Source organism: Tursiops truncatus, chromosome 5 (assembly GCF_011762595.2).
Source record: "Tursiops truncatus isolate mTurTru1 chromosome 5, mTurTru1.mat.Y, whole genome shotgun sequence".
NCBI lineage: Eukaryota > Metazoa > Chordata > Mammalia > Artiodactyla > Delphinidae > Tursiops > Tursiops truncatus.
The window spans coordinates 111,028,164-111,046,534 of record NC_047038.1 but is presented as its reverse complement, the minus strand read 5'-3'; the positions used below and the strand labels follow the sequence as shown (position 1 = coordinate 111,046,534).

General features: G+C 42.0%; 1 protein-coding gene and 1 non-coding gene across 7 annotated transcripts in view; both read left to right on the top strand.

Moving 5' to 3' along the window:
- Positions 1-18,371, top strand: part of ARHGAP10 (Rho GTPase activating protein 10) — a 326,473-nt gene that overhangs the window by 85,808 nt on the left and 222,294 nt on the right. The gene's annotated exons all lie outside the window — the stretch shown is intronic.
- On the top strand, positions 1,773-1,845 carry TRNAA-UGC (transfer RNA alanine (anticodon UGC)). The gene has a single exon. It is a non-coding gene; the product is annotated as a tRNA-Ala (tRNA).

The window sequence follows — 18,371 nt, the reverse complement described above, 5'->3', positions numbered from 1 at the left end:
GGTTTTTCTTTCTCCCTTTTCCCCTTGACAGGAATTCCTGATACTCTTCCATTCATTTTAAAAAACCTTTAAAATAGCACTCTTCCTGAGTTATCATTGAGTTATAATAATAAAATGGATAATAACGAAAGTAAAAAAAAAAGGCATTTGACCCATATTGATGTTATTTGGGTGTTTCTGTCTAATCTTGGTAGTCAGTGATCACTTTTTTTTTAAACCATGAAAATTGCGTGGCATCATTATGGCTACTTTTGGTTCATGAAACAGCTTTGAACACTTCGTAGACAACAAATCTTTGATGATTTCCTCGACACCAGCCTGAAACTTTTTTTTTGTGGCTGCATTGGGTCTTCGTTGCTGTGTGCGGGCTTTCTCTAGTTGCGGCGAGCGGGGGCTTCTCTTTGTTACGGTGCTCGGGCTTCTCATTGCGGTGGCTTCTCTTTGTTGAGAACAGGCTCTAGGCATGCGGGCTTCAGTAGTTGTGGCTCGTGGGCTCAGTAGTTGTGGCTCATGGGCTCTAGAGCGCAGGCTCAGTAGTTGTGGCACACGGGCTTAGTTGCTCCGTGGCATGTGAGATCTTCCCGGACCAGGGCTCAAACCTGTGTCTCCTGCATTGGCAGGCGGATTCTTAACCACTGCACCACCAGAGAAGTCCCCAGCCTGAAACTTTTGCATAAGAAAAGATAGCTCCCTCAAGAAGTATCCAGTGTGGCCCTGGAGAGTAACTGGTAAAAAGTGAATTAAAATATGTTATACTAAGTGCTAAACAAAAGTATAGGGTGTGGTTGCCTGGGGAGGGGAGGAGCTAAGCCTGTGCTGGTTGGGAAAGGCTTTGTGAAAGAAGCAGTATTTGAACTGGAGCTTGTGGGGCAGAGATGTGGCTTGTGGGGGGTGTTTGTATAGTTTAACAAGCTCATACCCACCAACACAGGGACAAGGAGATAAGGAAGGCCTTTCAGGAGCTAAAGTGGATGCCAGTGCTTTCTGAGAACTTTGAAAAACTCGTGTTTTCCTTAAAATTGCCACAGAGTAGCAGCATGTTAAAAGCCACATATTAAAAAAGGCATGCAAAATGATAGCTGTAAAGCAGAGGTAGAAATATTCTAAGATTGGTTCTAAGAGTTTAACAGTCTTTATGGTCACTTAATCTTTAAAATTGGTTAGTCAGTGGGCACATGAAAAGATGCTCAACATCACTAATCATTAGAGAAATGCAAATCAAAACTACAGGAGGTACCATCTCACACTCGTCAGAATGGCCATCTTTCAGAAGTTTACAAATAACAGATGCTGGAGAGGGTGTGGAGAAAAGGAACCCTCCTACACTGTTGGTGGGAATGTAAGTTGGTGCAGCCACTATGGAGAACAGTATGGGGGTTCCTCAGAAAAGTAGAGTTGCCATATGATCCAGCAGTCCCCCTCCTGAGCATATATCCACGCAAAACTATAATTCAAAAAGATACATGCACTCCTATATTCATAGCAGCACTATTTACAATAGCTAAGGCATGGAAGCAACCTATCCAGATGAATGGATAAAGAAGATGTGGTATATGTATGTGTACACACACACAGACACACACACACACACACACACACACACACACACACACTGGAGTATTACTCAGCCATAAAAAAGAATGAAATCATGCCATTTGCAGCAACATGGGTGGAACGAGTGATTATCATACTAAGTGAAGTAAGTCAGAAAGAGAAAGACAAATACCATATGATATCACTTATGTATGGAATCTAAAATATGACACGGGAATTCCCTGGTGGTCCAGTGGTTAGTACTCTGCACTTGCACTGCAAGGGGCACAGGTTCGATCCCTGGTTGGGGAACTAAGATCCCGCAAGCCACGCAAACAGAAACAGACTCACAGACAGAGAGAACAGAATTGTGGCTGCTGGGGCGGGTTGGGGGGATGGGGGAGGAATGGACCGGGAGTTTGGGGTTAGCAGATGCAAACTATTATATATAGAATGGATAAACAACAAGGTCCTACTGTACAGCACAGGGGACTGTATTCAGTTATCCTGGGATAAACCATTATGGAAAAGAATATAAAAAAGAATGTATACGTATGTATAACTGAATCACTTTGCTGTACAGCAGAAATCAACAAAACGTTGTAAATCAACTCTACTTCAATTAAAAAAAGGTAATTAGTATTTCCCAAAGTCCTAAATTAAATGATGGTGCAGCATAATAATTAGACATTTATAATTAAGGCTGAGTCATTAAAATCTTAAAAGATATCTATAATCTGTGTTTTAGAAGGCAAAGATCAATGCCAGATATTTTTTAAAAAGCTTTCCATCTCCTGAATAAATGTTAAAATGTAGGACTTAGGGCTTTAAGGTATGAAGACATGAGTCTGGAAGCTCCACAGTCAGGAAGACGTGCTTGTTTGTTGGTTTTGAGCCACTGGGTGTATCTGGTCATGTGCCTCCTCTCTACCTCAGTAGGCTAGATACACATGCATAGTTGAGCAAACGCTGTGGCCAGCACTGTGCCAAGCGCCATCGAGACAAAGGCATCGTTCCTTCCCTTGAGTGGCGGGCTGTCTGTTGGGGAGATTGCTGAAAGCGTGCATTGTGGTAACAGTTATTGGGGAATTCGGGGAAGGCGCTTTGGAGACATCATTTCTGGTCTGAGTTGACACATCAGAGTTAGCCAGGGAAGGAAAGATGGAAGTGAAGCCCCAGTTTCACTTCCTTAAGGGAAAATGGATTGAATTTGAGAATGAAGGAGGACTATGTTTGCATATCACTGCCCTGCCGCCCCCCCACTAGTGTCCAGCTCTGTAGCTATTCAAATGAAGTGTTGGAAAGTGGAGAGAAGGCCAGTCTGGGAAATCAGTGGTTCCCTCCATGTATGAAAGTCAAATTTCTTTGAATGGATGTGCTGTGTCCTTGAAAAGGCCAATATTGCCTTTTTCAGGACAGTGTTTTCAAGCGAGTAGTTTTTCCTGATAATATTGCCAACCTAGAGGTGGAGAGCCGGGCACCGTTAGTGGCCAGGATGGCTGTGTCGCTTCCGTGCGTGTCCTCCAAGGAAAGTCCTGTGCGGTGTTTCCCTGCCAGAATTCCAGACATGGTTCTCCCTGGCGTGGCAGGACATGCTGTACTTATCTGAGGTGGGCAGCTGTCCAGGAATTTAAGGACTTTTAAAATAGTGCTGTCGTGTTCATGGTGTTCTTTTGAAAGCCCTTCATGTTGCATTTACTTCTCTGCATGCATCCTGTCATCCTGTCTTTCAGTTTTTGTCTGTTGCTGAAATGTGACTCTAGCGTCTGAAGGTTCTGGCACATCAGGGCATTTGCGTGAGACCCCGCGGGGGAGGGAAGCTTGGGGGAGGAGGGGGCGACTGAGCTGGCCAGCAGACACGGGGGGTGTCTTGTCCCGCAGCTGCATCCTTCTCTCCCTTGAGCAGGAAGACCCTGTGTGTACACAGACTTATTTTTTTTTGATGTGGACCATTTAAAAAAAATAAATTTATTATTTACTTTTGGTTGTGTTGGATCTTCGTTCCTGCATGTGGGCTTCCCCTAGTTGTGGTGGGCTACTCTTCGTTGGGGTGCGCGGGCCTCTCATTTCGGTGGCTTCTCCTGTTGTGGAGCACGGGCTCAGGCATGTGGGCCTCAGGAGTTGCAGCATGCGTGCTCAGTAGTTGTGGCACTTGGGCTTAGTTGCTCCGTGGCATGTGGGATCCTCCCGGACCAGAGATCGAACCCGTGTCCCCTGCATTGGCAGACGGATTCCCAACCACTGCGCCACCAGGGAAGCCCCATGTATACAGACTCTTTTGGCTTTTGAGACCTCTTTCTTTCTTTTATTTTCCCTTCCCCATGTTTTTCCCCACAACGGATTTCACTCTTGTGAAAACACTGGGCCAGGGAACACTTGCTGGGTGATTGGCCTTGAGCTTCCGTCTGGATAAAGAAGGCACTAGGCTTCTGAATCCTGAAGGCTTTTGTTAATACAGTAAGTCCCCTACATACGAACCGAGTTCCGTTCTGAGAACCTGGTGGTTAAGTCTAACGAAGTTAGCCTAGGTACCCAACTAATATCATTGGCTATATAGTACTGTACTGTAATAGTAATTACAGTATTACTGTACTGTAATACTTCTCTTACAAATAATGCATAAAAAACAAACACAAAAAATAAAACATTTTTAGTCTTACAGTACAGTACCTTGGAAAGTACAGTAGTACAGTACAACAGCTGGCATACAGGGGCTGGCATCAAGTGAACAGGCAAGAGGAGTTACTGACTGGAGGAGGGAGAGGAGGTGGGAGAGGGTAGAGCTGAAAGATTGTCAGCAATAGGAGACGGAGGCCAAGCTGCAATTTCACTCATGCCTGACGTTGATGGAACGCACGTTCGCATCTTTGAAAGTTCGAAACTTGAAGGTTCATATGTAGGGGACTTAACTGTAGTTTAGATGCTTCCAGGCAAGACACGATGGGTGTTTCTTCAGCCCTCGTCTGATTTGCTTCACTCCTTTCTCATCATTCTTTCATTTTCTCAAGGATCTTACAGAAGCATTTGGTTAAGTGATTTCTATATCTTTTGGGAGTTTTGACACTGATTTTTGTTTCAAACTTTCTCTGACTCTTTTAAAATTTCAAAAGTCCTTCATGATGTTCTTAAAATAATATTTGTTGGTTACAATGAACTAAATATCTTTTATTTCTGGGGAGGAATTTTTATGATATTCTTTCTTTAGTACACCCTAGGGCAGTGGTTCTCAAAGCTGGGTCCCTGCACTAGTAGCAGTAGCATCACCTGGGAACTTGCTACAAATGCACATTCTTGGGTCACACCCCAGACCTACTGAATCAGGAACTCTGGGGTGGGGCCCATCAGGCTGTGTTTTAATAAGGCCTCCAGGTTATTGTGCAACCTGCTGACAGCAGAACCACTGGCCTAGGGTGCAAGTGAGATCTCCACCGGCTTTCGTCATGGTCTTGTAGCTAGATCTGTCTGAAAGTTGGAAACACTATGAATGGCTTTTTGACGACTTTATGCTTCCCAGGATGTTAAAGTAGTCTTCAAGACCCTAAGCTTTCACTTGTCGTTTCCAAAGGGTTTTGGACTATATTAGTTTATTATAAAGGAACAAGTTTCTGCTGTTCGGAATTTTAGCGTGCCTTAATTTGTGTTTAACATTGCTTACGAGTTTCTATAGTGTGATAAGTATCCAAGGTATTACATGCCATCGGAAAGATTGTGCCTTTAGTGTTATCTAATTCTATGGTGTATCAAACCTACTTTAATCGGTTCTTTTACAGATAAAGTGACACATTTTTTTTATGCAGAATTCTCTTGGCAGTCACATTCAGCTGGGAAAGAATATCCCTTGAACTTACAGAAACATTTCTCAGTTTAGTTTAAAAACTGTCAGTGTTCTACATTTTTTTTTAAAAATTTTTTTTTTTTTTTTTTTTTTTTTTGGCTGCATGCAGCTTGTGGGATCTTAGTTCCCTGACCAGGGATCAAACCTGGGCCCACAGCAGTGAAAGCGTGGAGTCCTAACCACTGGACCACCAGGGAATTCCCTCCTGTCAGTGATGGAAATTCATGAAGAACTTTTCTCCTTGGAACTGACCTTTACAATTGGACAGCACTGTTTTTCTTGTACATTCATTACAATTCAGTCAGAGGCAGATGTCATTGTGAAACCTGTTCTTCAGGAATGCACCTTTTGAGATCTCTCTCTGACCTAGAATCCTCTAGAGGCCACAGTCGGGGCTAACTCAAATCAGACTTCTGTCATGAGCGCACGTGTCACAGGCAGGAGGCCTGGGCTCCTCGCTGACCCTTTTCGTGTGCGGCCTTGCCTCCTGACTCAGTGTCTTTGCCATTGGTGACTCACTGTCATCTGTGCCCTCGCAGCCTTGTCATCATCAGATGCTCCTTCCCTACTGAAACTTACGTTTCCTGTGTTTCAGCTCCTTGGGCTTGTTCTCTGCTTCTGCGGAATCAGCTCGCTCTTGCCATAAACTGGTCAATCCTGACGTGAAAGAGTAAAGAGCAGGCGTGGGTTCCTGCTGTTTACTCCCCCACCTCCAACAGGGGGCGCCAGAATGTAACCAGTCCGCGCAGTCGGCTCTCTCATCCAGAGGACTGGTTCCCTTAGTGGGAATTAGTTCAGCTGAATCCACAGTTTCATGAGGAAACTATTTTCATTCAGATCCTGTCGTGAAACACTCAAAGGTATGGCCTAGACTCCTAAAACGAAGAGCTGAGGGGGAACTTAGGGAAACTTAGATTTAACCCCTTCAATGAAAAAAAAAAGGGGGGGGGGAACAGGAACAGTGAGGTGGAGGGATTTGATTTACAGCACAAGTTAGTGACAGAGATGAAAAGAGCATCTTTCTCCCATCCTGGTCCTTGCCTTGAGCTCCTCGAGATTTAATACCCTCCCCTCCCCCTTCGAATATGGGTGAGGTGTATCCCCCAGGCAGCAGTCAGGAGGAGACGTGAATTTGGTTTTTAATTCTCCTGGCCTGTTTGAACAGCTGTAGCCCCTCACTGCTTCAATCAGCAAACCACTTAAGGACCGCTGAAGGAAGAAATTATGAACCCTGATGGTGGATGGGAGACCTGCCATTGAGACCTTCTGGATGGGTCGAGGAAGTACCAGTATTAGTACCTAAAGAGTGGGTGCTGGCATCTTGGAAGAAAATCCCAGACGCCATAGTATCTGGGATTTAAGGGAGCACCCCTTAAAGAAACGGTGCAGCTCCAAGATTCTTGATGGTACAGAGGAAGAAATGTGTGGGGAAAACCAGATATTGGTGACTGAGCTGAAAAGTGATTTGGAAGAGTTGGACTCTGAAAAAGCTTTAGAAATATCTGAAGTATATTTTGCTTATTGTCTTTTTAAAAAGTGTACACAAGAGGGATGTGTGATAAAAATATATCTAACTGCCCAAAGAGCTTTTTCAGTAAATATAAAAGCTCTTAGAGTTAAGATAGTAAATGAAGATGTCATCATCATTTTTTTTTAATAGTATGTAAAAATATGGAGTGTCTTAGTATTAGTGGCATGTTAGATTTAATGAATCGCAGTACTGCAGTGGTGATGGGAATTGTTAGAGGTCCAGGGGAAGACTAGTGGCCATGATAGTGTAGTGGAAAGAATATGGATTTTGGAAGCCGTGGCAGCCATGAGGCACCCCCAGATCTCCTGCATCAGGGAGTGGAATCGACCGTTGGGCCCAGCTGCTGTAAGGTTCCATCGCTGCTTTAGTGTGAAGGCCACGGGTTCCAAGCCTGCCCCCAGCCAGTGAGTGAGCACAGCAGGGGTACTAAAGCAGTCTCATTCCTGGGGACTCTGGAGTCCTCTGACAGGCAGCCTTGGCTCGAGGAGTCCCTGATGGTCTGGCCAGACTTTTTCTAGAACTGCACTGCAGTCTAACATGCATCCACCCCACCTTCCTTCTCCCACCTTGTCTCCTTCCCCTGGGGCCAGATCTGCGTTGCTTGCCTCTTCCAGCCTCCCCTGGCTCCCTCTCCCTTTTCTCTCATAGATGTTTCCCCTAATAAATTTCTTGTATTTCGAGCCCTGTCTTGGTGTCTGCTTTTTAGAGGACCTGGTCTAATCCAGACATAGACTGTTCTGAAGGAGAGAGAACGTGTCCATACAGGAGACTCAACGTGGGCCTTCACGGTGACTGTTATCACCAGCAGCAGGAAATGTTGCATTGATCCAGAAATGCTGTTCTTTATACTACTAAATTTGTGAGAGAATCCCACTTCGTTCATAAAACAAATATGTTTGAATGCCCATTATGAGCTGGGCAGTGTTCTAGCACCTGAGGATACAGTGAGGACTTAGGCCCTTTTCCAGGATGAGGTGTTTAGCTCGTGGCTGCATAGCAGAACGAGCTATCAAGGGCCTTTCTGCCCCAGGCCCTCCCTTTTCCCTCTTGGCCACTCAAGGAGCCCAGCCCTCACAGAAGGACTGGAGAGCTCGTCTCTTTGTTGTTGGTCAGAAGTGTAGGTGTTCTTTTCTGAATAGTTCTCCTTTCTACTTCTGTCTCTGTGTCGTATTTTCTTTCTAATTTTTATTGGAGTATAGTTGATTTACAAGGTAGTGTTAGTTTCAGGTGTACAGCAGAGTGAATCAGTTATACATATACATATATCCACTTGTTAAAATTCTTTTCCCATGTAGGCCATTATGGAGTATTGAATAGAGTTTGTCTCATATTTTCTCGATTCAGTAGTTCATTGCCTTCTTATTCATGAGGTTCCATTTCTACCTGTGCCCCTGAGTAATACCATTCACCTCGGAAATTAAAATTTTCTTATTGAAAGCTACAAACCCACCCAATTTCCAGTTCTCTCATGAAGCTTTTACAGCTTTCTGACTGGCTTATCTTTTACTCCGGTGGGGTTTTATTCCTTCTCATCATGTTCTGCCCAAGTATTTATTTTGTCTAAAAAATACAAGCCAGGTCTTTGTGTCCCTCAGGCACAGAGGGAATGAGGCTCGAGGTTAAATATCTGCACATCCTTATTAGGTTAACTCACTCCTACTAAACCCAATAGCTTTTGTTGGAAGATTCTCGATTTTTCCTAAGTATGATTGAAAACAACGCCAAAAACCTTTACTGGTGGGGTCTGTTTGATTTAAATAATGAGTAAAATTGGTACTTTTTTTCGATTAATGTCCTTCAAAACTGATGCTCCCCTCTCCCCGCCACGAACGCTAAGATATTTGTAGAAGACAGGCATTAAGTGAACCTTAAAATTTTGTGATACAATGACCTAACATCTTTTTTGAGAGCTAGGTCATGGCCAAACCTCGAGGGAATTAACTTCTCGGAGCAGAAGTTGTCAGACCTTGAGCTCAAATCCTCTTGTTTTGTTAGGTGTCAAGCTACTCAGAGTTTAGGATTGAAAGTTGATAAAAACTCGGGAGTTTTTATTTTGGACTGTCTGAATGAAAGCATAAGTGTGGTAAGTGAAGTCATGAATTTGGAATATATGTCAGTATTTTACAAATTATGGTTCCTAGGCTTTTCAGTGAAGTTGCCTTGGTCTGAAAGAATCAGACATCCAAGGAGCCATTTCATATTAATTGGCTCCTGATTTTCAGGTGTAAACTCTGCAGAATTAATGTGCAGTCCCTCTGCACCTGTGTCCTCTTTAGAGCTTTGTGTACAGGTTCATTAAGACGCTCTCCAGTTCTTGTCAGTTTGAGCTATTAGCTCTATAAAATTTAATTTCATTTTTACATTAATTTTTTCTCTACCAGGAGGGATCAGCTTAGCCTGTGCTGTACTTAAAATATCATCCAGGGATTTATTTATTTTGAAGTTAAAATTGCTTCTAGCATGATATACTCTTCTTTGTTTTACTTAATTGTGTTAAGCAGACAGAGAGCAGGTATTATCCTTCTTTATAGTTGGGAATATGCAGGCAACAAAAGAGAATTATTTTTCCTATGGTCTAAAAACAGAACTAGTTCGGACAAAGGCCAAGTGAGAAAATGTTGGTCTCCTATTTGTCTCTGCAGCAGGGTTCTTTTAGAAAAACCAATTGTGAAACTTTTTCATTTTTTGCCAACATTAGAGCCTTTTAAAAAAAAAGTGGGAGGACTCTATTCTTCGTTTAAATTTTCCCTTGAAGATTTCAGCCTAGATTAATGGGGGAAGGTATAGCACAGGGTGAGACTGGTTAGATGGAGAAAAAGGTAGCAAAGGATGCATGTGGATGGGGAGTAATCTCATTAATTAAAGTGAATTGGTTTAATCAGGAGAAAAATCTTGTTTAGGAATATTGAGAAAGATAGTACTGAAATCAGTTTGACAAGATTGTTTAAGGTTCTGAAATTTAAAAAAATGTTAATCTGGATTCTCAGTTGCATGGTCTGAACAGAGAGAGAGTTTATTAAAGAATATTAGGTAGCTTCCAGTATCTTTATCAGTTTTGGGGAACCGGGAATGATGCTGAGAGTTGCACTACAGAGCTGGGCTTGGAGAAGACAGTCACCACTGTTGCCACCAGGTGTGTAGAACAGTACAGTGTGCACCAGGCAACACCACTGCCCCTGGTGGTTGTTGGTAGAACTGCTGCATCTGGAAGGAATTGTTGCTACCACCCACCAGAATCTCTGTTCACTGTTTTTTAAGCACTAGCTTCCAAATCAAATTCTTGAGTGGGAACATCTGATTAGTGGAACTCTGGCCAGGTGCCAGGACCTCATGGAAGATGGCAGGGAAAGCAAGTGTCTGTGATTTTCAGCTTTTATAGTAGAAGGTGGGTTTTGCCCTATTTGGGAGGAGAATTCCTCAAACATAGGAAGGGGTTTCAAGTACCAGGTAGCCCAAAAGGGCAGATATACACTACCTATAATGTTTATGCCTGATTGTAAGGCAACACCATTTTCCCATGAAAAGATTAAACAAAAAATTTTTGGATAGCTTGAACGTACACACTTTTAGGTATGCATTTATGTGTCTGCTAGATAATCAGATGTGTATTTTCATTATTTAGTTGATTAAATGTGTGTCTGTATTTAAAAATTAAATTATCAATGTATACTTTAGGAATATTTTCCCCATTTATTTCATGAAAAAGTTATTCCAACTCTTGACGACTTTGACATCAGTGTGTTTATCACGGACACATTCGGAATTTTTCAGCACAGCTTTCCTCATGGCCACATCCGTCTGAGTTATTTGAGATACAGCCCCTTTTAAAATATCTTTCTGATGCTTTCATTGGAAATTTTATCTCAAGTCACAGGTACCCCCTTAGTGCACATTTGGACAGTCTCACTTAAAAAAAATTATCCCTGAGATGTATTTTTATGACTTTCTTTTTTAAAAAATTTACTTTGTTGAAATCCAGTTGATTTACAACGTTGTATTAATTTCTGCTGTACAGCAACGTGATTCAGTTTTACATATATGTACATTCATGACTTCTTAATGCAACTACTTAGCTTGTTTTTTTAGAGCGGTTTTTATATTACTGACCAGTTAAAAGTGGTCAGTAATATTACTGACTTATTTGAGGTCATCTCCTGAACGATAAATAAATCTCTTAAATTTCTTAGCTTCCCCTTGCGTTTGTAACCCAGACCTGTTTGTGAGCTCTAAGCAGCTGAAACTAGATGTGATTGGGGCCGTTTTAGGCTAAGATTCCTCAAACAATTCTTTGTTCATCAAAATGATGGGGAGTGCACTCCTTCAGGAGAGTATAAGAATTCTTATATAGGGCTAAGTCCCTTTTTTCCTAAGGGACAAGTTCGGGAAAAATATTCCTTATGTTCAGATATGTATGAGGGTTCCTTGACATCCTTTCTCAAGGTTCTGTTTCAAGGAAAAATAAGAAACATGTCTTTGCTGAACGGTTTCTTTGCTGCTGTTCTTGACATTGGAATTGGAAAGTCGCGTTTTCGCTTCAGTCTAATGAAATGGGAAGTCTCTGGACGGTCATGGGAGAAAATTGTGGAAATTCTCCTTTGCTCTCAGATTATGCATTCCTTTGGGGTCAAGAACACATGGAATCCAGGCTTAAAATAACGAGGTCCGTGGGGGAATGGACATAATTCCTTCTGTTTCATTAGACTCAGTCTGTCCTCGTTAGTGCTGAGTGATTAGGAAGGCAGGATGTCGTGCTTCTGCTGGTTTATTCATTGTTTGACCTGGACTGAGACTTGAAAAAAATTACTAAAGCTATCCTAGGATGCAGTTCTGCCTTTGTTGTCTTTTACTGAATATGGGTTTCTGGTCCTAAGCCCCATTAGCATTAGAATGTATCAATACATCAGAACTTAGCCTTTGATCTCAAACGTGAGGGAAATTTAAAGTACCGGCAGTGGTTTCTCCCCCCACCCCCAGTAGAGTCTGATTCTCTTCCGGTCAGCTAGTATTGTCAAGAGATTCTCAGCTTTGGCTTAAACTGTAGGGGAAGGTAAAGATATTTACCCTATCTTTTCTTTCCTTTTTTAGACATTTAAGCTCTCATATCCAAATGTCTTACAAAAAGGGGTTTCAGACTCTACAGTGGGAAAAAATGTAATCCTTCAGACTGTTATATAATAAGCTTGTTCTTTTACTTTGGATTGTGAAGTTTGGATGGATTCTGTGGTTTGCCATCATAAGGCAACATGGAAATGTAGTTTGCGTTTCTGCCTCTCCCAACTCATGTGGAATCCCTGAATCAGAGAGATGGGTGGGACCTCAGGGGTTTCCTCGGCCAACTTCCTCTCAGTGCAGGAATCTGTGACTCTGTCTCTGGACACCTGTCACTTGCTTCTACTTGTTGATACGGAAGGAGCGGTGGGTGGGGAGGTGTCACATTACCTTGCTGGGTCCATTGTAATTTGTACTGAATTCCTCTTGATGGCGAACCCAAACCTGCTCTGTAGCTTCTCCTCGTTAGACCTGGTTTTGTCCTCTTCAAGCAAATCAAAATGATTTTTCCTTCTCTCATGTGATACCCTTTTAAATATTTGAAGACAGCTTTCATCATTTTCCCTCTCAATGTTCTCTTCCTCCCAAGTCTCATTAAACACCTCTGATTTTTTTTTTTTAAACCTGTTCCTTCTACACGTTTTTAGCCTTCTCTTCTCACATTCCTGCTTTGCCTCAGTTAGAGAAGGTCTCTCTTAAAATATGGTGACCATACTGTCGAGATAGGTTCTGATTTTACAGGACACAGTTGTATGATTACCTTGTTAGGATTTGAACAATATATGTAACCTATATATGTGTTCATTATCTTCTAGAACAATTTAACTACTTTAGTTCATGCTGAACTTTCAGTTAACTCAAATTTTTAGGGGCTACGGCCCCCGTTAAAGTCCACTGTTAAATTCACATGAGCTGTTGTTAAGATACCTTTTACACTTGAGCATTTGCCTTTCAAGACTGAAACCTGGCTGATTGCTTATCTCAGGCAAATTCTGTGGTGCCACTTTTGCATCCTTTTTAGGTCGAGAGCTACTCGAGCTGTGATTCTCTCATGCAGCGTTCAACCTTCCCTCCCAACTGTTGGTGCCTTGCAAACGTACATTTAAAAAATATACAAACAAATATATAAGAGTAAGAAGAACATCTTATGCTGTGATTCTCAAGAGAATTCTCTCAGGCAGGGTTGAGTCAACCATGGCCCATGGGCCAAACCCACCTCACCTATTTTATAAATGAAATTTTGATGGACCACAGCTATACTCATTGATACACTATGTATGACTGCTTTTGTGCTGAAATCGCAGAGTTGAGTAGTTGGAAACCGAGGCTGTATGACTCAAAGCCTACATTATTTACTACCTGGCCTTCTGTAGAAAAAGTTGGCTGACCCCTGTTCTAAGGTGAGGCCAACTGATTCATTAACATGTTTTATGTTGATGTAGATACAAGACTATCCAAATCTCTTTCCAAGGCGCATTAGCAAGGCTTCTTATGACATTTTTTTGGGTGGCTGGTTCAAGTATTTTATGGGAAAAAATATAGTTATATAGTCTTATATGTGTGGTTATAAAAAATCACATTCTAAATTTGCTTTCTCTCTAAATTATTTGATTGATTTTTAATGTGTTAGTATTTGAAAGCGCGTCTCCGTACTATTACCGCGGCTGTCTCTTTCAGATTTGGAAACTTTCCCCACCAGAAATTGTCTTAGAGTCTTAAGTGCCGTCCCTAAAGTTGGTGTGCATGTACCTCTGGGAAAGAAGAGTCACGTTTTGGCATTAGAAAACTTCCACGCACTTATTACTAGCTTCCATACACTTATTACTAGCACTTCTAGTAATATTATATAGCACTTCTGTGAACTTATAAAAGGAACTGAGAGATTTCATGGAATCTCTATTTTGAGAAAAAGAAGAAAGCCATCTTTGTTGTTCAATCTACATTGCCTTACTCTGAAGCATTTACCAGCTACTTCATGATTTTGTCCTTGAACAGAATGCCTAGGGTTCAATTCAGAAATGACATAATCAGACTTTCTTTAGGAAGGAAAATGATAATTTTAAATAAAAAATTAAAAAAAATTAAAACATTTTTTTAATTAAAGAATTGCATTAGAGTGGTGCCTGTCACAACTACTGTTTTCTTTGTTTTGGAAACAGGCTTATTGACCTGCCAATGGTAAGGTGGAAACTCCTTATATATTTTGTCTACGCTAGTGCTAGCCCTTGAAGGTCAGACAAATATTGCATCAAATTCTCCAAGTGAAGGACAAATATAAAATTGCTCGTGTGGAATCTTTGTGTCCTCGTCCTTTTGTGAATGAGAGTGTTTACTCCAGGGTATGGAGTTTCAGGGTTTGAATTTTAAAAGGTCTTCGTGTACCCATTGTTGTTGATGCCCACATCTAGCCCCGACTGAGCATCTCCGGGTCCTGTTCTGACGGCCACTGGAGCCCATCGGATCTCGTCCACCTCCTCCGCTGCTTCCTGACTTCTTCAGGGGCTTTAGTGATGCTGAATTGCTGGTACTTCCGTGCACTGGAAATGCTGTTTTCCCCTCTCTCATGGAGGGCCTTTGTTTTACTCTTATCCTTTGCCTGGAGAGCTCCTGTACTCTGTTTCAGGCTCAGGTCTGCATTATCCCCTCAGGAAGTCTTCCCTCACCCAGGCAGCTTCCTGTTCTCACCCACACTGTGCACACCACATCATGTAACGCTGATGGGCTTACATCTCTCGGGCGTACTCTTACCGCAGGTGAATCGAACTGCTCACCTTCTCCCTGCCTTGCTAGTCTCACAAAGCCCAATGGATGTCCTCCAAAACTCCTGTTCACCTCTCTTAAAGGGCCTTCAGCCCAGGAAGTGCTCTCCTCCCTGTTTGTAATGATTCCTTCTTTCATGCCCCGCTTTATTCAGACTTCTCCCCACACCTCAAATCTTGAGAACTGACCTTGCCTTGTACTTCTCGAAAAAAATAACTATCTGGTAGCAACTCCTTCAGCTTCTGTTCGTGAAACCTACAAACCCATTTGAATGGGCCGTTGCTTTCTCCTTGCTTCCTATTACAAGCGCAGGCGGGATCTCTACTCCTGTGACGGGTCAGCATTCCGTTTCCTCCCACGTTAGAGACTTTGAACCATCTTTTCTGGAGTCTTCGCATGGGCATGGAGATGTGCTGTCATCTTTTTTTTTTTTTTAACATCTTTATTGGAGTATAATTGCTTTACAGTGTTGTAATGTTGTGTGGGTTTAAGTACTGATCTTCTTAAAAAACAATCTGCCTTCACTTTACCTCGTGTTCTGTTTCAACCATTGTCTTGTTTTGATTCTGTCCTTCGTGGCCGTCCTTTTGAAGAAGGGTCGTTCCCACAAATGTCCTCACCCTTTATTTATAAACCAACTCCAGTCTGGCCCTTTCTCCCTCCTTTCCGTGGATATTGCTGAGATCTCATTCATTCTTTAATTTCTCTGCAGCTCACACAGTTAAACCCCTGTCTTGCTTCATCCAGCCTCCACGGACGATCAAATGTGGGTTTATTCAGGACCACTAGTAGGCTAGGTCCAGATGTGGATGCCTAGGAGATGATACTGGTGCTAAGGGAAGTGAGCTTTAAATTATTTTGAGATGTTGTGTGTCAGTTGGATCACCTTGAAAATGTATGGAAGAGCCTCTCATCTGCTTTCCCAGGTGGACCTTGGGGCATTCCGTATTGTTTCGAGTCGTCAGGATTCCTGGCATGTGCTGCCGTGTCCCTGCTCTGCTCTTTGGTTTGCCCTTGTTGCAGGTCACGTGGCCTACAATATGAAGAGGATAAAACGATCGTATTTTGAAGATGATCCCTTTCCATTGACTAGTGATTGCTCTTAATTCTGTCTGTTGCCTCAACTCTTTGATACCTAAGTAACAAATTGTCAGGGCTGGAGTGAGTGAAGTCCGGTGGCCGGCCTGGGGAAGAGAGTTTAAGCAAGCTCTGGGCATCTCGAGTGTGGACAGGATCATTTTTTTCTGAGGATTCTGCATCTCACTGGATGAATGGTCTCTTTGGGAGAAACCCGTCCATAATGAAACACTGCAAAGGAGCCTAGGGTTAAATGAAGAATCCTTTCCTGTTGTGAGTCACTTATTTTTTTCTGTAATTTTAAGCTTGGATTTTTGGGGGGCTTTTTTTGTAACAAGAGGGATGGCACATTGTTGTCAAGTGTTTTGAGGGTTGCTTTTCTATTCTGAATCCTTCTGGAGGTGGTGAGAACGCTACTACTCACTAGCACATTGTGGTTAAATGCATTCTCCTTCGGTAAATATTCCCTTCTATGTGCATTTTCAGCATTGTTTGTTGTAGATTCTTTTTTTATTTTATTTTTATTAAAAAATTTTAAATCGTAGTATAGTTGATGTACAGTATTATGTAAGTTACAGGTGTGCAGTATAGTGATTCACAATTTTTTTAACATCTTTATTGGAGTATAATTGCTTTACCAATGGTGTGTTAGATTCTGTTTATAACAAAGTGCAGCAGCTATACATAAGCATATATCCCCATATCTCCTCCCTCTTGTGTCTCCCTCTCACCCTCCCTCTCCCACTCCTCTAGGTGGTCACAAAGCACCGAGCTGATCTCCCTGTGCTATATAGCTGCTTCCCACTAGCTATCTATTTTATATTTGGTAGCGTATATACGTCCATGCCTCTCTCTCACTACGTCCCAGCTTATGCTTCCCCCTACCCGTGTCCTCAACTCCATTCTCTATGTCTGTGTCTCTATTCCTGTCCTGCCCCTAGGTTCTTGAGAGCCTTTTTTTTTTTTTTAAATTCCATATATGTGTGTTAGCATACGGTATTTGTTTTTCTCTTTCTGACTTACTTCACTCTGTATGACAGACTCTAGGTCCATCCACCTCACTACAAATAACTCAATTTCGTTTCTTTTTATGGCTGAGTAATATTCCATTGTGTATATATACCACATCTTCTTTATCTGTTCATCTGTTGATGGACACTTAGGTTGCTTCCACGTCCTGGCTATTGTAAATAGAGCTGCAATGAACATTGTGGTACATGACTCTTTTCGAATTATGGTTTTCTCAGGGTATATGCCCAGTAGTGGGATTGCTGGGTCATATGGTAGTTCTATTTTTAGTTTTTTAAGGAACGTCTGTACTGTTCTCCATAGTGGCTGTATCAATTCACATTCCCACCAACTGTGCAAGAGTGTTCCGTTTTCTCCACACCCTCTCCGGCATTTATTATTTATAGATTTTTTGATGATGGCCATTCTGATTGGTATGAGTAGATACCTCATTGTGGTTTTGATTTGCATTTCTCTAATGATTAGTGATGTTGAGCATCCTTTCATGTGTTTGTTGGCAATCTGTATATCTTCTTTGGAGAAACATGTATTTAGGTCTTCTGCCCATTTTTGGATTGTGTTGTTTGTTTTTTTAATATTGAGCTGCATGAGCTGCTTGTAAATTTTGGATATTAATCCTTTGTCAGTTGCTTCATTTGAAAATATGTTCTCCCATTCTGAGGGTTGTCTCTTCGTCTTTTTATGGTTTCCTTTGCTGTGCAAAAGCTTTTAAATTTCATTAGGTCCCATTTGTTTATTTTTGTTTTTATTTCCATTTCTCTAAGAGGTGGGTCAAAAAGGATCTTGCTGTGATTTATGTCATAGAGTGTTGTGCCTATGTTTTCCTCTAAGAGTTTTATAGTGTCTGGCCTTACATTTAGGTCTTTAATCCATTTTGAGTTTACTTATTTATTTATTTATTATTTATTTATTTTTTTTTGCAGTACACGGGCCTCTCACTGTTGTGGCCTCTCCCGTTGTGGAGCACAGGCTCTGGACGCGCAGGCTTAGCGGCCATGGCTCACGGGCCCAGCCGCTCCGCGGCACGCGGGATCCTCCCAGACCGGGGCATGAACCTGTGTCCCCCGCATTGGCAGGTGGACTCCCAACCACTGTGCCACCATGGAAGCCCCATTTTGAGTTTATTTTTGTGTATGGTATTAGGGAGTGTTCTAATTTCATTCTTTTACCTGTCCAGTTTTCCCAGCACCACTTATTGAAGAGGCTGTCTTTTCTCCATTGTATATTCTTGCCTCCCTTATCAAAAATAAGGTGACCATATGTGTGTGGGTTTATCTCTGGCTTTCTCTCCTGTTCCATTGATCTATATTTCTGTTTTTTTGCCAGCACCGTACTGCCTTGGTTACTGTAGCTTTGTAATATTGTCTGAAGTCTCAGAGCCTGATTCCTCCAGCTCCGTTTTTCTTTCTCAAGATTGCTTTGGCTATTCGGGGTCTTTTGTGTTCCATACAAATTGTGAACATTTTTGTTCTAGTTCTGTGAAAAATGCCATTGGTTGTTTGAGAGGGATTGCATTGAATCTGTAGATTGCTTTGGGTAGTAGAGTCATTTTCACAA